The 13402-nt window shown below is 51.9% G+C and overlaps 1 pseudogene; it reads right to left on the minus strand.

Moving 5' to 3' along the window:
* Positions 1-5725: 5725 nt before the first annotated feature.
* Positions 5726-6877, minus strand: LOC112834962 (high mobility group protein B1 pseudogene; annotated as a pseudogene).
* Between the last annotated feature and the right edge of the window lie 6525 nt (positions 6878-13402).

Below are 13402 nucleotides of genomic sequence, written 5' to 3' on the forward strand. Positions count from 1 at the left end.
TGGATGGATGGATGGATGGATGGATGGATGGATGGATGGATGGATTGATGGATTGGTGGATGGATGGATGGATGGATGGATGGATGGATGGATGGATGGATTAGTGGATGAATGGATGGATGGATGAAGGGACGGATTAAGGGAAGCATGGATGGATGGGAGGCAGATAGATGGATGGGAAGATCCATCCTCTCTTTTCCAGTTCCCGGCCTCCTTCACAGTCCAAGGTATGATACCCTCCCACCTAGACTACTACAATAGAAATATCATAACCCATTCATTCTTTTCACTGCAGCTGGAAGTCACATTTCAAAGTGCGGCTTTATCACATCAAGCCCCTAATCTAAAAACCTTTAATGATTTCCCATTGGTCTTAAATAAAATCCCACCATGATCAGAGAGCTCCTGTGATTTGGCCCCTGAACCTTCACCAACATCATTTTGCCTTGTGCTCAAGGATTTCCATGCTTTAGCCCCCTAGTCTCTTCAATTCCTTGAATGCTCCAGGCTCCCTCCTGCCACAAAAGTTGTAGACAGCCTGTTTCTTCTCCCTAAACGTTCTGCCCAGCATTCTCCTTCTAGGTAACATGTGTTTATCCTTCAACTCAAAGCAGAATTTATGCTGAGCCCCTGACTAGATCAGACCACTCATATAGACATCCCAGGGCCCCTCTCCCTCTCAATGATCACCACAACTGAGGCCCTAGTTCATTTAGCAATGGTTTTGCCAAATCTGTCCCAGCCCGCAAAGGGATCCGGTGAGCGTAGGAATGGTCTTCTGCTTTCCCTCGCCTCTGTATCCCCAGTGTTGGACAAAGGTATGTGCTCAAAAAACTCAGTAAGTTAGTGAGAGATTCATGACACAGCAGGGGTGGCAAACTTTTTCTGTAAAGGGCCAGGTGATAAACTTCTTCTGCTTGGGGGCCGAGTGCTGTAGCACAAAGCAGATGCAGAGGATACATGGCTGAGTGCCAAAAAAAACGTTATTTATACAAAGAGCAATGGGCTGAATTTGGACCACAGTCCATAGTTTGCTGACACTTGTGTTAAACAGAAAAAGGAGAGAACCTGACTTAATTCAATAAATGCTAATACATATCTTTTCTGATCTGTTTTCATAGTAAAATTTTGGCTCTTAAAATGTAAACATATTCTACTTCCATCAAATAATCACCCATTCCTCAGAGCCTGCTAATAAGACTCATGTGTCTTGTCCCTTTAATTTCATTACCAAATAGGCATTTTTACTCAAAAATGGTGGCTATTCACAGATAATCTGTAGCAACAAAACCCAACGTCCTCATTCTTATGAGTAAAAGACTGCCAACTGTTTATGGAAGTATTACTGTCAGAAGATCCAGATATTGGCCATTTCCTTATAATGCTATAATCCGTATTCATACAGAAGCCAGATTCTTAAATAAGAGTATCATTGAATCAGCTAACTCTGTCTTAATGAATGTGGCTTAATTATACCAAGAGTTCTGTTCAGTGTTTTAAGCAAACATAATATATCCAAAAATAAATAGAACCAGAGTCTCTTTCAAAATTACCCTGCAGAACAAGTAGATTTGCTTGAAAAAACATGAAACACCTAAAAGCCCTCATGCCTTCGACACTTTTTGGAAGGATAAAGATCACCTTCCCACAGTCTTTAGTTCAATCAGGCTATAGCTTATATGGTGCAATGAATCTAGAAATCGATATGCCTACCTATGAGTGCTGTTTGTCTTTCTTTGCCTCGATTTCCAGAAACATCCGAGCTGTGAGGAAGGTCAAGCGCAGTTAGGGTTTGATATCAGCGTCTCCTGTCTCTCCAGCAATCCTTAGTGTCTCCGTTTTCCTGTAGTTCTTTATATGAGCATTGTATGGAAACCAGCTCAGCAACATGAGGCCTTTGGGAATGGGCCCCAACCAGATAGGACCGGTGTCCTCGCAAGAAGAGGTCGGGACGCAGACACGCACAGGGGACAACCACGTGAGGACACGGGATGGCCTCTGCCCGCTAAGGAGAGGGGCCACGGAGGAAGCACCCGCCCACGCCTGGAGCTCCGACTTCCCGCCTCGGGGGAGAGCAAGGGTCTGTGGTTGGAGCTGCCCATCCGGGGTGCTCAGGGCGGCCTGCACAGACGCGGCAGCTAGTGACCGGGGCTCCGCAAGGTGAGACTCAGACGCAGGTGCCAATGCAGGCGATTCCTGCGACCTTGTCCACGGGGCAGGAGGGCCCAGGATCCCGCGCGCTCCAGCTCAGAGAGGGGCCTCCGAGGGGACCCCGTGCGGACCCTGCAGCTGGTCTTCGCACTCCTGTACGAATCAGGCAAGCTTCTCTCCATCTCTTCTTTGTCTTTCCAGAGAAATGGAGACAAAAACACTCCGGCCGTGGACTGGGCTCACACCCCACCGTGTGGATGCTTACGAACAGACTGCACTCATCTCAATTGGAATGAAGTCCCCACAGGGCCAGGCAGCCTGCACACCCCGGACACAGCGGCTTCAATTTCAGGGCAACACGCTTGTGAATTAGAGTCCACAAGCAGAGCCTCCGGTCGCCTGGAGGACACACAGAAATAAGCTCGGGCCTCCATAATACCCGTGGCCAGGCATTGATTGCCCACCGAAACCTCGGGCAGAGCTCACCCGGCCACAGACGCCGTGCCAACGAGGATAGCAAGCTTTGACCTTCAAATAAGATAAAGAATGAAGCCAAAAGTAATTTTTAAGACACCAAGGAAAGGATATCGACTCAAATATCTGAGTCTGGAGCAAATCAGCAAAAGTTCAACCAGCACATGAATGAAATACAGAGAAGAAGCCAACCTCCCAAATGAAAAATAGATACAAAAAAAGTTAAAATGCCAAACTGTGTGACACTAACGTTAAGTTTCAGCCTCAAATGTCATCAAAATGTACATGCAAACCTCTTTACTCATAAAAACTCAATCAAATTACATATCTTGATCTCGCGTGGCCAACATGGTCAGGCACAGTTGGCAACGAAGTTCCGAACTCCGCACCGTCTCTGCCTTTCCCTGAGCCCCACAGGCAGCCCTGAAAACTCACTGAGGGGCTTGGGGACGGGTGTCAGAGGACATCAATGTGCCCCCTCTCTGCTCAGAAGCCAGGGCCATGGACCCAATACACGGGTTCAACCAGGCCTCCCAGCACACAGACCCCTCCCCAGCCCGCTGGCCCCCTCCCCATGACCTGGGGCGGCACCTGGAGGGGTCTCGGGGGACATCGTCAATGCTTTGGCCCCCTCTGCACCTGCACCTTCACCCCCAGAGCAGGACAGGAAACCCCTCCGGTCTGTTGTCACCAATCAAGAGGTATCTTATCGATCGGCCATGCACTTACAGGGACTCCTTTAGGGGACACAGCGCCATCTATAAGCAAGAAGTCACAACGTCCGGATAGTCTTGGGGAAGACCAACCCACTGCACATATTTAAATGCATCTTAGCAGCTCTGTTAAAAGTCACACAATATAATGATCTATTTTAACAGCATAGAAATGATATTTTCCATCAGAATGCATCCTGTAAATTAACTTGGCTCTGAACGCTGTTAATCCAGATTATATTCAGTAGGCCGTGTCGAATCTCCACCTCTCCCTCTTCTCTGCAGAGCTGGGGGGCACATCCAGCTCCCACACTGGCCTCTGCCCGAAGGTTCGCACGCCGGTGGGAGCCCCTCCGCTCCTGCTCACTGGCACTGTCCGTACTTGGGCTGTCATGCCGAAACCAGAACCACCTTCCTCGTGTTTTCTTCCCGCCTTCTCTGGGGTATAGCACACACAGGGTGACCTAGGCAGACACCTCACCGGCCGCCTTCTGCAGGGAACCAGGCCTTAAACGGGGACAGTCAGCAGATGGCCAGCGGCCCCACAGTGCACAGGGGCACCCCCAACAGTGCCAGTGACCCTGGTTGTGGTGTGGGGGCCTCTCTGAGCCCCGCAGGGCGGCAAATTGTCCCTGTTCAGCACGACGACTCACATTTGGTGTCACCTGTATTGATTAGGTTGGTTGTCTCCATGGACAAGGATGCCTTGTTGTCCTATCTCTTTCTTACTCTTCTCGTTCTAATGTGTCTGTGCGTTTTCTTCCAAAACGTACACACAGATCTAAGCATTACCATAAATTATAGATGTAACATACCAAAATTACTTTAGCGTCCCCAGGAGTAAATTAAAATGCTTCAGCTTCCTAAGACACACTCCCACATGGAAGAGTCACCGTGGGACTTGGCACCATCCCTCCGAAGGAGCCCAGGCGGGCAGAGGAGAGGCTGAGTGAAGACCAGGGACGATGCACAGCCGGGTGCAGACACGTCCCCTGAAGCCACCTGTCCCGTTCCTGCCACGATTCCTCCCCGGTCCCAAGCACATATAACCTGAACGGCAGGAACTCAGCATCAAACGACATGTGGCAAGCTTGTTCTCAGGGAGACAGGTGCTGAGCTGAGCATCGGTCCTTCTTCCAGGAATCAGAGCATGGGGCTGACGCCGAGCTTTTCCCGGCTGACTCGCGGGCTCCGTAGCCACCATGTTCCTGTCGTGAGGATGAGGCTCCTTCCTTCTGTCAGAAGCAGGCACCACTCACCTTCATGGCCTTACGAAAATGCATACGGGCAGAAAAGCATTTGTGAAAGGAGCATGAAGATGGCATTGTTTTATTACTTAGAGTGTGATCAGTAAGCTTATTGAAAATGCACAATCTTCAATACTGTCTCACAGTCCCGCAAGGCCCCATTTACAACATCCTTAATTCCATGCATTGTCCCAGTCGCGCCCCGTCTTTGCGTGAGGCTGATTTTAACCAGACATCAGCGCCAGCCCACAGGCTGCTCCCCAAGACTCCGGCTGTGCCGACAGGGCGGTGATATGCTGTCAATTAAACAACTCTGATTATTATCAGCAAACCCAGAGGTCAAAGCGCAGCGTGTCTTCTCTGAGTTTCACAGGTGGAGGAACCGTGGTGGAGACAGACTTGTTCGTGGGCGCGCCCAGGGCTCCAACGACCCCACACGGCAAGGCCCCAGGGTGGTGTCTGCACGCTCCCTGGTGCATGTAGCCTCTGCAGACAGCTGCTGTGTACTCGCGGAACACCCAGAATGAAACCGCTCTGGGCGTGGCTGTCCAGGTCCGGGAGGAGAGTGACATCTCCTGTGAGCAGGCTCCCCCGGCGGGCCGAGGGCGGTCTGCACACCCGGTTGGGTCGATCCCACCTGTGCGGTCAGCCAGGCGAGCCCGAGACCCGAGACCCGAGACCCATGTCCGTACTTTAACTGGAAACTGAAGCAGTTTTAATGGGGAAGGACCCGATACCCACCAAACTCTGGGCTAACCGAATTGCTCCACATTATCCCCAGAGGCAAGTTACAGCGGGTGTCACCGCGCAGGTCACGGCGTCCACACAGCATCCAATGCGCAGGGGAGACCTCAAGGGCTTTGTTGACAACAGTTGTTCGGGCTTTGGTTCTGTTCAGTGCCGTTCGCCGAATCCTCCCCTCCCGGTACCTTTCACTATGAACAGACCTGCCCTGACTGTTTGGTACGAACTCCCTTACTTTCCTCTTTACAGCCACACAGTGTCTCCAAAACGCATCAGCTCACAGGATATTTTCATCTTAAGCTATTTTTCAGGCTGGGACTTTCACAGAACAACTACTTATAAATCATCAACACGAAGTTAATGAAAACCCAAACTGACTATAGACACATCTTTTTTTTTTAATAAAAAAATTGTATTTACTTAGAAGCATTCAGAATGTCAACAAAACAGCTGCAACTTTTTTTTTTTTGCAATTACAGAGTGGTATTCAGTTAACAGAACAACAATTATTTGGTAGAAGCTGCATCAGAGACAACTGAAGATGAAAAACTACCATCCCCATATATAACTAATTTGTGCTGTGCACCAACAAGAACCTGCTTTAAATTTCCATGCCAATTTCCAGCCCCCATACTGGACCAGGCAAGGTTAGTGGCTACTGAAAATACCACCAGGACAGGGCTATCTAAAGACACATTCGGTAGTGTGTTAACTATACAAAAAAAGACACTGTACAGTTTAAAAACAAATCTTACACAGCCTTACATTTCAATTTTTTTCTTTAAAAGGAGTGAGTTGTGTACAGGGGGGTTAAATGCTTTATAGACAAGAAAAAAAACTGTGCTAGAACCAACTTATTCATCATCATCTTCATCTTCTTCATCTCCATCTTCCTCATCTTCCTCCTCTCCCTTCTGTTTCTTGCTCTTTTCAGCCTTGACAACTCCCTTTTTTGCCGCACCAGGCTTTCCTTGAGCTCGGTACGCAGCAACAACCTTTCATATTTTTCCTTCAGCTTGGCAGCCTTCTTTTCATACGGCTGCTTGTCATCTGCAGCAGGGTGATTCCACATCTCTCCCAGTTTCTTTGCAACATCACCCATGGATCGGCCGGGATGTTCTCCTTCGATTTTTGGGCGATACTCAGAACAAAACAAGAAAAAGGCCGAAGGAGGCCTCTTGGCTGCATTGGGATCCTTGAATTTCTTTTTTGTTTCCCCTTTAGGGGGAATATAAGTTTTCATTTCTCTTTCATAACGGGCCTTGTCTTCAAATTTTCCTTTCTCTTTAGCAGACATGGTCTTCCACCTTTCTGAGCACTTCTTAGAAAACTCTGAGAAGTTGACTGAAGGCTCTGGGTGCTTCTTCTTGTGCTCCTCTCGGCAAGTTTGCACAAAGAATGCGTATGATGACATTTTGCCTCTCGGCTTCTTAGGATCTCCTTTGCCCATGTTTAATTATTTTCCTCAGCGAGGCACGGAGTCGCGCAGTGCCCGTCTGGCTCTCACTTGCCCCGGCGCTGTCTCTATGGAGCTCAGTGTACTGCAATGACTGTCTATAGACACGTCTTCTACACGCAGCTAATGGTAATCAATTCCTTTCATCTCTACCCACGTAGAGTTTTACCAATGACCTCTAATGGTTTGAAAAGAAAAATACGACAAGAGTTGCAGTTAGTCTTACACAGAAATCTGATCTTTTGAAAGCACTATTTTGAAGAAAAGGCCACAGCTTCACATGAGGGCCACCTGCACGCTCGTCTCCACGTGTTGTGGGCCACTTGGACCTACGTAGTGGGACACGTCACTCCGGGTGATGGGCTGGGACGTGCCACAGCCCTGCGTCAACTGTAAGAACTCTGACACGTAGGAAGGACACAGGATGGTGTCTGGTGGTCAAGGGAGATGCTAAACCCAGAGCACTTCATCAGCAGGAAACCATCATCATTGCGGGGAACTCTTTAGAAACGGAGATAAAGATACTCCTCAAACTCATTCACAGAATAATTTCATGTTTACGTATGTTGACTTTTTTCACTTCAAAAAGGTCTAGCCAATACCAAAGTTGAAAGAATGACATGCTGAGCACCCACCTTCCAGGTAGATCGACCATTAACATGAAGCACCCAGACATCCGTGTCCATGCACGCTAGACCCTGAGTGACTGGAGAATGAATTCCAGACCACGTGTCACCTCCCCCAGGAGGCCAGCGTGACCTCGTGGGAGCAGGGACCTTCTCCAACAAAACCCAGTTACCGATATCAGCCCAAGCGAGTTCACAGCAACTGAAAACATCAAATCCAGAGTCTGCTTCAGCGCTGGCCCAGGGAAGCTCACACAACCCTTGGGGGCCATGTCTCCGATCCCCTTGGATCTAGAGGGATCCCACCTCTTCCTTAAATGATAGTGACTTTTGTGGATTCCTGGGTGGTTCAGTCGGTGAAGCGTCTGCCTTCAGCTCAGCTCATGTTCTCTGGGTCCTGGGATCGAGTCCCGCATCGGGCTCCCTGCTCAGCGGGGAGTCTGCTTCTCCCTCTGACCCTCCCCACACTCATGCGCTCTCTCTGTCTCTCAAATAAATAAAATATTTTTTAAAATAAATAAATAAACAAACAAAGGTATTGACTTTTCAAGAATCTAGGCCAGTTTCTTGTCCGCCATTCTGGGTTTGTTTCATATCTTGGGGACTAGACTCCAGTCAAACACTCGCAGTAGAGCCTCCTGCCCCACACATCACAGCACGAGGCACGGAGGGCGGTTCCTCTCCTTACTGGTGACGTAGGGTGGTCACTCAGTTTCCTGCTGTCACCTACCCTCTTCCTGGAAAAGGATGGGGTGTGGGGGGGAACCCGGACACATGAACTCTGGTTCCTGCAGCCTCGGGGAGTTGACCCCCAGTCAGGACCTGCCTGGATCAGCTACCCCACGGGGGACGGGAAGGCAGATGTTCTCGTTCGAGGAACCCTCCGACCTTCAGCTGGAATCTTCCTCCCATGCGCTCTCCTTGACTCTCCCCATGTGTTGGAGTCCATCGCCAGCATCATTCTTCTTGATGCTCAAACGGTCGCCATGTTGCCCAGCCCTTTGAGCTGCCTCCTGCATCCTTCCAACCCCACGCCCAGTTCATCTCTGAGGTTCCTTTGCTTTGGGGCCACGAGATGCTCCAAACCTCCTTGACTTCCCTGCCCCAGATGTGGAATCCGACGTTTCTCCAAGGAGCCCTGGTTCCGGGGAAGGGTGTCTATGGACCTGGGAGCTATGTGTGCTCGCTGCTTTGAGAACGGGGCGCATTGACTCCAGACCCTCCTAGCGGACATGCTAGGTGCGTGTGCACCACAACCACAAACACGGCCCCACACGTCCTTTCTCACCCGCCCACCCTGCATGTTGAATTTTCGTCTCACATGGTGAAAATCCTGTAGCAAACAATGTGGACAAATTCACCCGTCATGTTTGCCTCTCCCAAGTTATGTCCTCATGGCTCTGTGGCGGTTCTATCAGTACTCCAGCCAGCAACACACCTCTGAGGTCAAGCCCAAGATCTTTCTGCAGCACTTTGTGGCCTTGAAGTAGCTTTAAGTACCAGGTTTACACTGCAGCGCCGCGGGGGCAGGTCTGCGGAACAAGGAGCCTTGAGCGATCCAGGCTCTCTCAGAGACGGTACGTGGAGACCCAGCCATCCACCTGCCAGAAAGGAAATGGGAAACCCGGAAGCCCTGATTTGCATGCGGTAACACGTCTTTCCCACCAGCAAGCAGCAGAGTTAATTGGAGGAGAACAAGCACATGAAATAATAGGTTGTGATGAATACTGACAAAATAGTGATAAAGCCTAAGCTTGGAATGATCATTTGGTTTTAACAGAAATGTACCAGAAGGGAAAATTCTGTAGCTCCCTGTGGGAATTGACCAAAGACCTGCCAATTATAAAGTGTGCTCTGTCTCTCTACTCTGCTTTCGGACGGACTGTAGGCCAGTCCAGGACGGGCTCTTCTGGGGTCCCGAGCAGGACTGCGCGGGACACCCCGTGTCCTTCTGTTCCAGCAGAAAGAGGGACTGGTAGGTCTCCACCAACATTAACATCCGCAGATGGATTAGGAAGGGAAGGATCCCGATGCGTCCATCTGGTGGGCACTGGGCTGACCTGCGTTACACGTCAGTCTGGACCACACCTCCGCATGGGGGGTGCCTCCTACCGCCAATCTCCTTGATCTCGACTTACTAATCAACCCATCTAACAGTATTAATTTATCCACTTCAATGCTTTTAGGGAACATATCATTGGAGGTGGTTTGGGTGGCTCCCCTCCCTATTTGGGGGGGCAGAGGGACCGTCTGAGGATCAGTTTATGGGCTTAGTCTTGGACAAACGTCGTACATTCCAAACCTTAGAAAGTGCAGCAAAACACCGCATTCCAATAAAAACACAGAGTTTCCGACCTTCACATGCCCCAGTCGTCATTCCTACAGAAAGCCGTGCCGTGTAACCACTCCATACCCGGAATTTTTTTAATCAAAACTCCTATTAAAGTGTCAAACATTTAATAGCTAAAACACCGCTTTGCTTGGAAAGCTAAAGGGCTGGAAAGAAACGTTAATTACATTAGCACACACAGGCTCCGAAAGCACAGGCGGTCTGGCTCATTTTCCCGTCACTGTTCTTCCAATAGGTTAGCTGGGGCTCTTTGTCGACATCAATTGAAAACCATTAAAAAGCCATTATCACGCTGCCTGCCGGGGGACAGGCAGGTGGAGCCCGGCCCTTCCACACTCCGTGGCCTGTGGAGGCCCAGCAGAAGGGCCACGACCAGCAGAGGAAACGTCTGATGAAGTCTGACTGTCGAGGGCCACCAATGCCCCCAGAGCTGGGGCCCCAGAGGCAGGCGGGGCCCGGAAGCCAGCACGGGGTGGCCGGGCCAGACTTGATGCTGGAGGCCCAGGCAGTGTCAGCACTCCGGTGACTTCCCGGCTGCTGAAGACTGTGCACCACCATGGGCCTCCGTCGGTCCACAGGAGGCTCCACATCCGAGTGCAGAGGACTTGTGGCAGCAGGCTGGGCACCTCCCCAGAGATGAGCGGTCTGTGTCTCCGTGGCAGATTTGTTTTCTGAACCACACAACCGCTTATGGGTCCTCAGCAGAAAGGTGTGATCTATAGAAAGGTGGCACCAAATTATTTAAAGCACACTCTCTTTCTAGAACGGGGATTAATTAGCATTCTGCTGTGCCACTGAAGACTCACAAGTCAATGAAAATCTGCCCCCCTTTCGGCAGTGTGGTGACTTCGAGACATCTTCCAGGAGACACAGTCTTCACACTCGGGTGGGTCTTTACTTCCAGAGCCCGTTGCAATTAAAGTGTGTAAGCACGTTTGGGGGGCCGGCCTGAGCTGGGGTATGGTCATCGAGAGAGGCAGTGTCCGTGTTGGGGGCCACAGCCCCTGGCGGGCTGGCTTCCTTTCCGAAATGGAACTACAGAGGAGGCCGGGCTGACCTTTCATCTCCGGAGAAGGAGCTACGGGGGAACCACATGGAGCACCTCAGAACAGTGCATGCCTTCCTGGGACGGCAGAGCGAGCCGGACGGCAGAGAGAGCCTGCCAGGCCCTCCCTCCTGTAAACTCTGGACCAAGTGCACATCGGTGACCTCCAGAATGGGAGAGGCAGGTGGCAGGGAGCTGCCCTTGGAAGCAGAGAGGGCAGAGGGAGATGTTCATTGTTGGTCCAGCTGGAGAACACATGGAAGGTGGCGTCACATAGGGCACCTAAGGCCCAACAGAAAACCCAAGTCCTCCAGCCCGACCCAGCGGGGACACGGGCCTGACCCACGTCCTCCAGCCTGGCCCACCGGGGACACGGTGCTGACCCACGTCCTCCAGCCCGGCCCAGTGGGGACAGAGCACTGGAGGAAGCGTGCATGACACCCCATCAGGTGCATCAGTATGCATCTCAGGACACTGCAGAGCAGGAACCGGAGTGTGTAGATTCACCTGAAGTGAGTAACAATGTACAATTATCCACATTCTACTTGAAGCGTGCAATAATTATAAATACATGAAATATGTATATGTAGATACTAGAAATATACAAATACACGGATCCCCGTGGACTTAAGAGGGAGAGGAAGTGGGAGGGAGAGAGAAAGGAAGAAAAAAAGATCTAGAAGTGGAAACTGTATACAAACTGAAAAAAATTAAAAACTGGATTTTTTTAAGAAAGTTGCTCTTCAGCCTGGGAAGAAAAACAGTTTTGCCCTCACTCCGTCGTCCAGATCAAACATTTGCTGATGAATGAGTTCTGCTGCGAGAGCAGAGGCACCGGCTGCATTCAGGAAAGGGGGGTTCACTCGTGGTTTCACGGGGTCGCCTAAGCACCAAACGCTCGAGAAAGACGTGGTCTCAGCAGCCCGTGTGCCTGGGGCTGATGCACCCTTCCCATGTCTGGCCGCGGGACCAGCTCCCCGGCACGGGGGCGGTACGATCTCAGCGTGTCCGCTACACGCGTCCTACACCGTGTCAGCCTTGCATTTTGTTTGGCTCCGACTGACGAGAGTATTTCATGGCATGTGGTTGGTTTTGCCACATTCCTGACTGCTCAGCCTGCCCTCGAGGGGGGCACTCTGCAGCTCGCCCCCTCCCAGCCCAGCCACATAGGCTGCGGTCCCTGGAGCTCAAGGACCCTCCACCCCCACTACCTGCATCATTTCCCAGTGAGGCCTTGCGCCGTCCACGGAGACATGCCTGCGGGTGGGGGGAGGACGTGGGGCCGGGAGCACTGACGGACCGCCCACCCGCCTCCCTCCACCTGCCACCTCACCTCCGCCAAGGTGGACGTTCACTTCTCCCAGACAGCCCCCACCCCAGGGCAGTGTCCACGGGGCTTCGGAGACAAGCAACAGGAATAAGGGATGTTCACGGGATTCACTCCTGACTCACTGCTTGAAGTGATGAGGCAAACGTCTTGGATTTTTCTTAGGTTCTGACCCAAATCAAAGGTGAGGACTATGTTGTGTTTACACATCTGTTGTCCTAGAGATCTAGAAAAGTCCACAGAGGGCATTCGATATCCCTGTGCCTCCGTGGCTGGGATACAGTCAGACTTCGGCATCTGAGGCCAAAGGTAAAAGCTGTGGATGAGCGGGTTGGGTGGGTGGGGAGCCTGCTTCCTCGTGCTGGTAACGCTCGCCATCCGCTGCGCCTGTTGGAGCCTGAGAAAGGCAGGAGCTCCAGGCAGGCGGCTGGAAGGCCCCCGGGCCCCGCTGAGTGCTGCTCAGGAGCTCCTGGGCAGGGGAGCCCCTCACACCGTCCCCAGTCCCCGAGAGCCCCCAGCCCAGGACGGAGCCGAGGTTGAGAGTGGGGTGTGCCCCGCAGAGCAGAGGGCGTGGACATTCGGGACAGAGAGGCTGATCAAGCCCTGGACAGGGCTGGGGAGGGGCAGGGGGAGGGTTTGCAGCGAGACCTTCGAGCTCCATGCCTGTGAGCCGGTGCAACCTGCTCCCTTCCAGAGAAGGTGTCACCAGAAGAGCTCCCCCGCCGGTACTTTTTAAAAAACTGCTGACTCGAAGGCAAACCAGCCCCATGAGCTGGGGGGGCTCTGACTCGCGGAGAAATGACACAGCGGCCAACCAGGCCCCACTGGTGAGGCCGGTCAAGGGGCTGGGCGGGACCGGGGTGCAGAGCTGAAGCCCCCACCTGACCACAGGGCTCCGGCCACATGGCGCTGGGCCAGGCCTCCTCAGGGGCCGCCGTCACGGAGGAATCACGAATGTGATTGTTCATGCGAAGAAGGCACAGCCAGACGCGAGAAACGTCTGGAAACACGAACTCCTCACAAAGCGCCGCACTGGTGAGAGAAGAACAGAGCCATTTGTCAAAGCAGACCTGCCGCCCGGCTCGGACTCTCCCAGCAGCACTTCCAACGCCAAGGCTGGGGTCTGACCACACGGCTGCTGGCTTCAGCCGCCCTTCGTGTTCGGTTAAAGGGATCTCCCCTGTGGTGTGACATGTCAGGGGCTGACTGCACCAATCTGAGGGAGAGCGCCCCAGAGTAAGACGGTTCTGTCCTTTAGATTTAGAGCAA

This window comes from Callorhinus ursinus, unplaced genomic scaffold (genome assembly GCF_003265705.2).
Source record: "Callorhinus ursinus isolate GAN/ISIS: 27379988/994484 unplaced genomic scaffold, GSC_fseal_2.0 scaffold96, whole genome shotgun sequence".
Lineage (NCBI taxonomy): Eukaryota > Metazoa > Chordata > Mammalia > Carnivora > Otariidae > Callorhinus > Callorhinus ursinus.